The sequence below is a fragment of the Rana temporaria genome, chromosome 12 (assembly GCF_905171775.1).
Source record: "Rana temporaria chromosome 12, aRanTem1.1, whole genome shotgun sequence".
NCBI lineage: Eukaryota > Metazoa > Chordata > Amphibia > Anura > Ranidae > Rana > Rana temporaria.
In genome coordinates this window covers 139,374,295-139,381,118 of record NC_053500.1, presented here as the reverse complement: position 1 = coordinate 139,381,118, position 6,824 = coordinate 139,374,295, and the positions used below count along the sequence as shown (strand labels likewise).

At 48.7% G+C, this 6,824-nt stretch overlaps 1 protein-coding gene and 1 pseudogene across 2 annotated transcripts in view; both read left to right on the top strand.

The window, feature by feature from the left end:
- GPRC5C (G protein-coupled receptor class C group 5 member C) overlaps positions 1-6,824 on the top strand; it is a 32,753-nt gene that overhangs the window by 11,640 nt on the left and 14,289 nt on the right. The window lies entirely within an intron of this gene.
- Positions 4,351-4,527, top strand: LOC120919654 (annotated as a pseudogene).

Here is a 6,824-nt window from a genome sequence, read left to right as displayed (position 1 = left end):
GGGCACAGTGGCTGCATTTGATGGGCACAATGAGACTGCATATGATGGACACAGTGGCTGCATTTGCTGTTTTTTTTGTTTTTTTTTCCAATATTTTTCTGAATTTTTCAGTTTGTTTGCAAAATTGGTCAGAGCATTCGATGGCGCCATTACAGACTTGACAACTTGAAAACCCTAAAAAGATGATTACAAAATTCTATGTCCTACGTCCTCTTCCAGGTGGGAAGTACAGGAAATAGAATTCGGTCCAAGCTGGTAAAACCGTACCTTTTACCTTAAAAAATAAATAAAAATATGAAATCTACCATTCTAAAAAACTATTTTTCAAACTAAATTCGACTGGTGTATAAAGCTCTAGCATGCACAAGCCAGGAGTGACAGGTTCTCTTTAAACCCTAGCCCTAGGGTTTTGTGTTGTCCCGGGCCAAGCTGGCCAAAACATTTTTTTTTTTTTTAAAGTAGCACAAAACCCGGCGATAAACTATAAAGAGAACCTGTCACAGCTGGTTCATGCAATCTAGAACTTTATATATTGGTAGAGCAGTAGTGTCCGGGCCTGGGCCAAGCTGGCCAAACAAACTAACACAAAACCCGGAGTTGGGCTTTTAGGCTCTATGTATATGGAAGGTGGGCGGATTTGGATTTGGAGTCTAAAGGAGAGCAGAGGCCACGTGGGTGCGGTACAGCGGTACAGGTGATTAAAACGGAACACCTGAGATAAAGGATGCCTCCTAGGTAACAGATGGTGGTAAACATCACACCGGCGAATGCCAGATCTGGAGACAGCTACCTGGCAACCCGCCCCGTCCACCCGCAGCCAGGCTTTCCCTCGTGATATTTGTGATGTAAAAAAAAGATTTTATAGCGGCGTGTTGCTGAGCGCCATCCTGGCGATGTTGGCGGCACAGATGGGCAGAGATATTTCATTGCTCAAAAGAACAAAGAGCAGGAACCATAGAACCTTAAAGAGTGTTCTGAGGATACAACTGGGGACATGTGCGGACACGTGCGGATATGTGGGGACAAAAAAAAAAAGGGGGGGGTTTGCCACATGGGGCCCTGGGGACCTCTGAGCCCTTTATTAAAATATATATATATATATAGAAATAAAATAATATTAAAATAAATTAAAACATTTTATAAAAAAAAGGGAGGTTGCCATCCGGGGCCCTGGGGACCTCTGGGCCCTTTAATAATAATAATAATAATAACAATAATATTATATATATATATATATATATATATATATATAAATATTTGTTTTATAAAAAAAAGGGGGTTGACCCCTAAAAAAAAAATTGGCCCTTTAATAAAAAATTCAATTAAAATATATTAAAAAAATATATATATATATTTTTTTTTATAAAAAAAAATTGTATTTATTAAGGGGGTTGCCATCCGGGCCCCTTACAGGTGTACTGCCTGTACCCCCCTGATGGCGGCCCTGCCAGCAGGTGGGCAGAACTGGAGAGCGTTGTCAGGCGTTGGTGGAGATAGAAGAGAGCAGAGGCTGATGGGAGCCTTCCATGTCCACCAACCCTTCAGCTCTCCATAGCGCTGCGCTCGGCGTCCTCTCCGGGGGTTCCGAGTTGTTTATCCACATCGGAAATTTATGGCGGCCGGCTTTAGGAAGCTGCACATCCTTTACTTACTCCTGCGACACGCTTGCATTTCCCAGGCTCGGCTCGGCTCATTCGGCAACCTTTTCAGACACTTCCTTTAAGATGAAATATACCGGAACGCACTCAGCGATTTTCCATGACATTGTCTATAATGACCTGATCCCCAGCTTCTCTGATGGAACGTAGGGACAGGCTGATACTTTAACCACTTAAGACCCGGACCATTATGCAGGTTAAGGACCTGGCCAGTTTTTGCGATTCGGCACTGCGTCGCTTTAACTGACAATTGCGCGGTCGTGCGACGTGGCTCCCAAACAAAATTGGCGTCCTTTTTTCCCCACAAATAGAACTTTATTTTGGTGGTATTTGATCACCTCTGCGGTTTTTATTTTTTGCGCTATAAACAAAAATAGAGCGACAATTTAATTTTTGCTATAATAAATATCCCCCAAAAAAGATATAAAAAAAAGTTTTTTTTCCTCAGTTTAGGCCGATACGTATTTTGTACATTTTTTTGGTAAAAAAAATCGCAATAAGCGTTTATCGATTGGTTTGCGCAAAATGTATAGCGTTTACAAAATAGGGGATAGTTTTATTGCATTTTTATTAATATTTTTTTTTTTTTACTACTAATGGCGGCGATAAGCGATTTTTTTCGTGACTGCGACATTATGGCGGACACATCGGACAATTTTGACACATTTTTGGGACCATTTTCACAGCAAAAAGTGCTATAAAAATGCACTGATTACTGTGAAAATGACAATTGCTGTTTGGGAGTTAACCACTAGGGGGCGCTGAATTGGTTAAGTGTGACCTCATATGTGTTTCTAACTGAAGGGGGGCGGGGCTGGACGTGTGATGTCATTGATCGCCTTTCCCTATATCAGGGAACAGACGATCAATGACGGCGCCACAGTGAAGAACGGGGAAGGTGTGCTTACACTCACCTCTCCCCGTTCTTCAGCTCCGGGGACCGATCGCGGGACTCCAGCGGCGATCGGGTCCCGCGGCCGCGGTCACGGAGCTTCGGACCTGGTCACGGGCGCGCGCCCGTGATCCACGGCTGGGCACTTAAAGAGGACGTACAGGTACGTGCTTGTTCCCAGCCGTGCCATTCTGCCGACGTATATGTCCAGGAGGCGGTCCTTAAGTGGTTAAGGGCTCATTTTATACTTGCTTTGGACTTTTAACACACATTAAAGTGCCTACCGCGTCAACATGCGTTTTTGATGCTTTTTTTACGTTGTATTAACCACGTGCCGTCCAGCGCACGACGATATATGTCGACACAATGGCTCGGCTGGACAAATGGGCGTACAGGTACGTCCCCTTTAAGATGCGGCATTGTGGGCGCGATTGCCCGCGGCGAGCGGCCGCGAATCCGACCGGACTCGATGTCCGTTTGGAGTCCCGCGATCATCTCACAGAGAGGAAGAACGGGGAAATGCTGGTGTAAACAAGGTATTTCCCCATTCTTCCTAGTGACAGGACACTGATCACCGTTCCCTGTGATCGTGTCACACGTAGCCCATCCCCCCTACAGTTAGAACACATCCCTAGGACACACTTAACCCCTTCAGCACCCCCTACAGGTTAACCCCTTCACTGCCAGTGTCATTTACACAGTAATCATAGCACTGATCGCTGTATAAATGACAATGGTCCCAAAAATGTGTCAAAAGTGTCTGATGTGTCCGCCATAATGTCGCAGTCACGATAAAAATCGATGATCGCCGCCATTACTAAAAAAAAAAAAAAAGCGTCCAATGCCACATTTGGAACCAAGTGTAAAATGAGCCCTAAACAAGGCGCGACAACAAGGGTTTTTCTTTTGTATTCAGGAGAGAAGGGTAAGGCCTCGTACATACGACCGAACATGTCCGCTTTTTCCGGCCGACCGGACAGGTTTCCAGCGGACAACTGTTTCTTAGCATGCTAAGAAACATGTCCGCTGGAACCATGTCCGCCAGACATGTCCGATGGTCACTATGACTCATCGGACATGTCCACTGGCCCGAGAACCCGCGCATGACGTCGAAGTGATTCGACGCATGCGTGGAAGCATTGAACTTCCGGGTTCGCGCACGTCGCAGCGTCATCGTCGCCGCCACGTCACCGCGTCGTAACCGCGTCGTCTGTCCACGGGAAATTTGGTCTGATGGTGTGTACAGCCATCAGACCAAATGATCCCAGCGGACATGTTGGGTCGTCTGTACGAGGCCTTAGAGGTTGACCAGCATTTTTACAACCCCTCCCGACTGTCCACCTTCAGATTTATTTTTGACGGCGGGTTGGGTGAGTTCACATGGGTGCTATGCCATGGCGCAATGTTGAGTTTGACAGGCGACACCACCCGCTAGAAATTAGTTATCGGTCTTGGAATCCGAGAGGAACATTCCACGGGTAGTGAGGTCAGTGATGTGCAGCATTTCGAAGCCAGGAAGGCGGCTTTTAAGTGTAGAAGGACTTCCAAAGCCACTCCAGATTGGAACTGGAGACAGATCAAAGATTAGGAGTGCCACACTAGAAGAGTCCAAACATATTTTACAAAAAGCACTGGGACAAAGGAGAGGAAACAAACGAACACGAGTGAATGCGCAAAATGGGAGGGCAGGTCTGCTTTATGTTGGGCAGCTCTTACGTACAGAAGGGCTTTCCAAGCCACTTCAATAGGAACTGGAGAAAGATCAAAGAATCAGAAAAATGTTGCTTCCAATCAGGAGTCATCGCTTCTCGGCATTTTAGCTAAGATCAAGTGTAGTATCTGTTCTTATCAGTTGCCAGGAGGTGGCGCTGTGCTAACCGTCCCTAGTACACGGCGAGGTGGAAAGGGATGGCGGTGGCATATGCAAAACCTGCTGGTGTGGAGGCGAAAGCCTTCTGATGAGGATGGAGAACTATTGGGTCGAGGCGGAGGGCCAGGGCTTCTTCTGGCCTTCTGGCCGGTGTTGGTGTTGGCGATGCTCCTATCGGCGTCCGGTGGAGAACCTGGTGTAGCCCGGTCTGAGGGCGTCTGGGTGAGCCATGCAAATCTGCTGGATTGATGGGGGCCTGGAAGGGTTAGTACCGGTGGAGGCTGCTTTATAGTCGGTGGCTCTCCCTGAGAAAACCCAGAAGGGCTCTCGATCTGGTAGAGAGGAGTGCCGCACTGATCTGGTCGGGGGGGTTGGATAGGAACCGAAAAGCCTATGGTGAATGTGCCCCTGGAGTGGCAGTTCAGGGGTGCCATAGCTGCACTAGTGTTTCTCTCAGCACTTTTGTGTTTTGGCACCATGGTCACTTCACCATAACACACTTTTTTCGCACCTGCCTCTAGGGACGAGTCTTTAGGAATTTTGGAATTTTTGATTCCTGGCCGGAGGGTGCCGGCCATCGTATTGCATGATGGTCACTTTCACTCTTCCTCATCTTCCTTCTCCCCCACTTACTTTTTAATTACCCCAGTGTGCGTCACTTTTATGTATTTTTTTTGTTGGTTTGTTACACGTTTTTGTCACTGTGTGATCAGTAGGGTGTAGGTCCTCGGGCCTGCCCTAAACGTCTTGGGAGGGGGTGGACATGGCCTATTGGCCTTCTGGCTTAGTTCTCCTGCTCTCATTGGGGCTCCCTTCGGGGGGAGCCCCACCTAGTACTTGGGTGGGTTCTGTTTCTGCAGACCTTCCAAAGAACGAGGTCCGTCTGGTTTCGGCAAGACGGGCCATGTGAAGTACCGCAGTCTTCTCCCGTCCTCTTCCATCTTCTGCTATGACACAGTGACGCTGTGGCGCTGTGATTGGATGCCTAATAGGCAATCACAGCGCCTGTCACTCCAGCCAATGAAGGTGCCCGGGAACCCAGGACAGACATGTCAATTGCGGGACAGTCCCGGGCAGGGGAGGGCTGGCAGCCTTAGGCCTGGGGGGCAAGTTCAGTCAAGTGGCCATTGAACCGCCAAATCAGCTCACCATCTATGGCCCATTTGGTTTTTCAATGCAGCCTCACCAGTGCAACCAACTCCAGTGCCCATCAATGCAGACTGATCACTGGGGCAGGTTACATGGGGTGTATGGGGAGGGATGGGGGGTCAGCTATGGGTTTCAGGGTCTCACCTCAGTGATCTCAGCAGGTCCTTGCATGCCACAGCCTCCTGGGGGGGGGGGGGGTAATGCTCCTGGGGTCACGTTGCAGCCAGCACCCAGCCCTGCATCCCGACTCCCTGGCACACCCTGCCTCTGCCTGCTTCCAAAAATCCAGTTTCCGGGAGTTGTAGTTTCCTCTGCACAGCTCTGTTTTTCACCCACCGGGAGCTTGAGCATGGACTACAACTCCCGGAATGCAACAGCTAGCGGTGGGCCGCCGTGGCCATGCCCCCGGCCCAACTTCCTAGACCAGAATAAAAAAAATGGTAGTGGGCAGCAGCTGCCGGCCATTTTGAACACAAGTCAGGGCGGCCTGGGAGGCAATTGTCACCCTGCCCCCTGGCGCAGCCCTCCCCTGGTCCCGGGCAATCCGGGACACATGGGCACCCTAGTAGAAAGGGCTGCCTGATTGCATACGAATGGAAAGTGTTTAGGTGTGACCTCATATTATATGTTGTATAATGTATGGCCAGCCTTAGCAGGATATTTATCTATCCAAGAGGAAGTAAATTAAATAAGTTCCTTGTTGGGGTTTACATGCCTTTTAAGTGACACGCCGCAGGCAGATACCTTTATTAAAGTGACGTCTCTGGGACCTGGCATGGCACTTGGCATGCATTCATCCCCCATCTGAAGCAAAGCCCGGAGATTTAACCCCGTGTGACCCGGGTTCATTCTGTCTAGAGCTTTTATTTATCTTTTTAATGCCGATAGAAACGCTGGCCAATTTACTGAAAAAAGATGATCCTTATGAAAGGCACATTAGTGTGACTGCGCCCTCGGAGGGCCGTTCGGTAAGAAGGCCATTGTGCAGCACGAGGACAGAGACAAAGCCCTCCCGCTGGGGATCTCTTGTGTTTGTGGGTAAACTTTGACTCACGCTGGCAGAAACTAGTTTGTATTTACCAAACTCCAGCGAGGTGCAGTCATGTGTTACCAGCACTGCCCAGGTCTGAGCTGAAGGTGCCTTTTAACGCTTTACTGCCCTGCGCGGCACACCCTATTGGACGGCGAGGCGCAAATCTCAGAGCTGAAAGGGTTACAGTTTTAATTGACGGAAAGTGGACTGTTAGATGGGGAA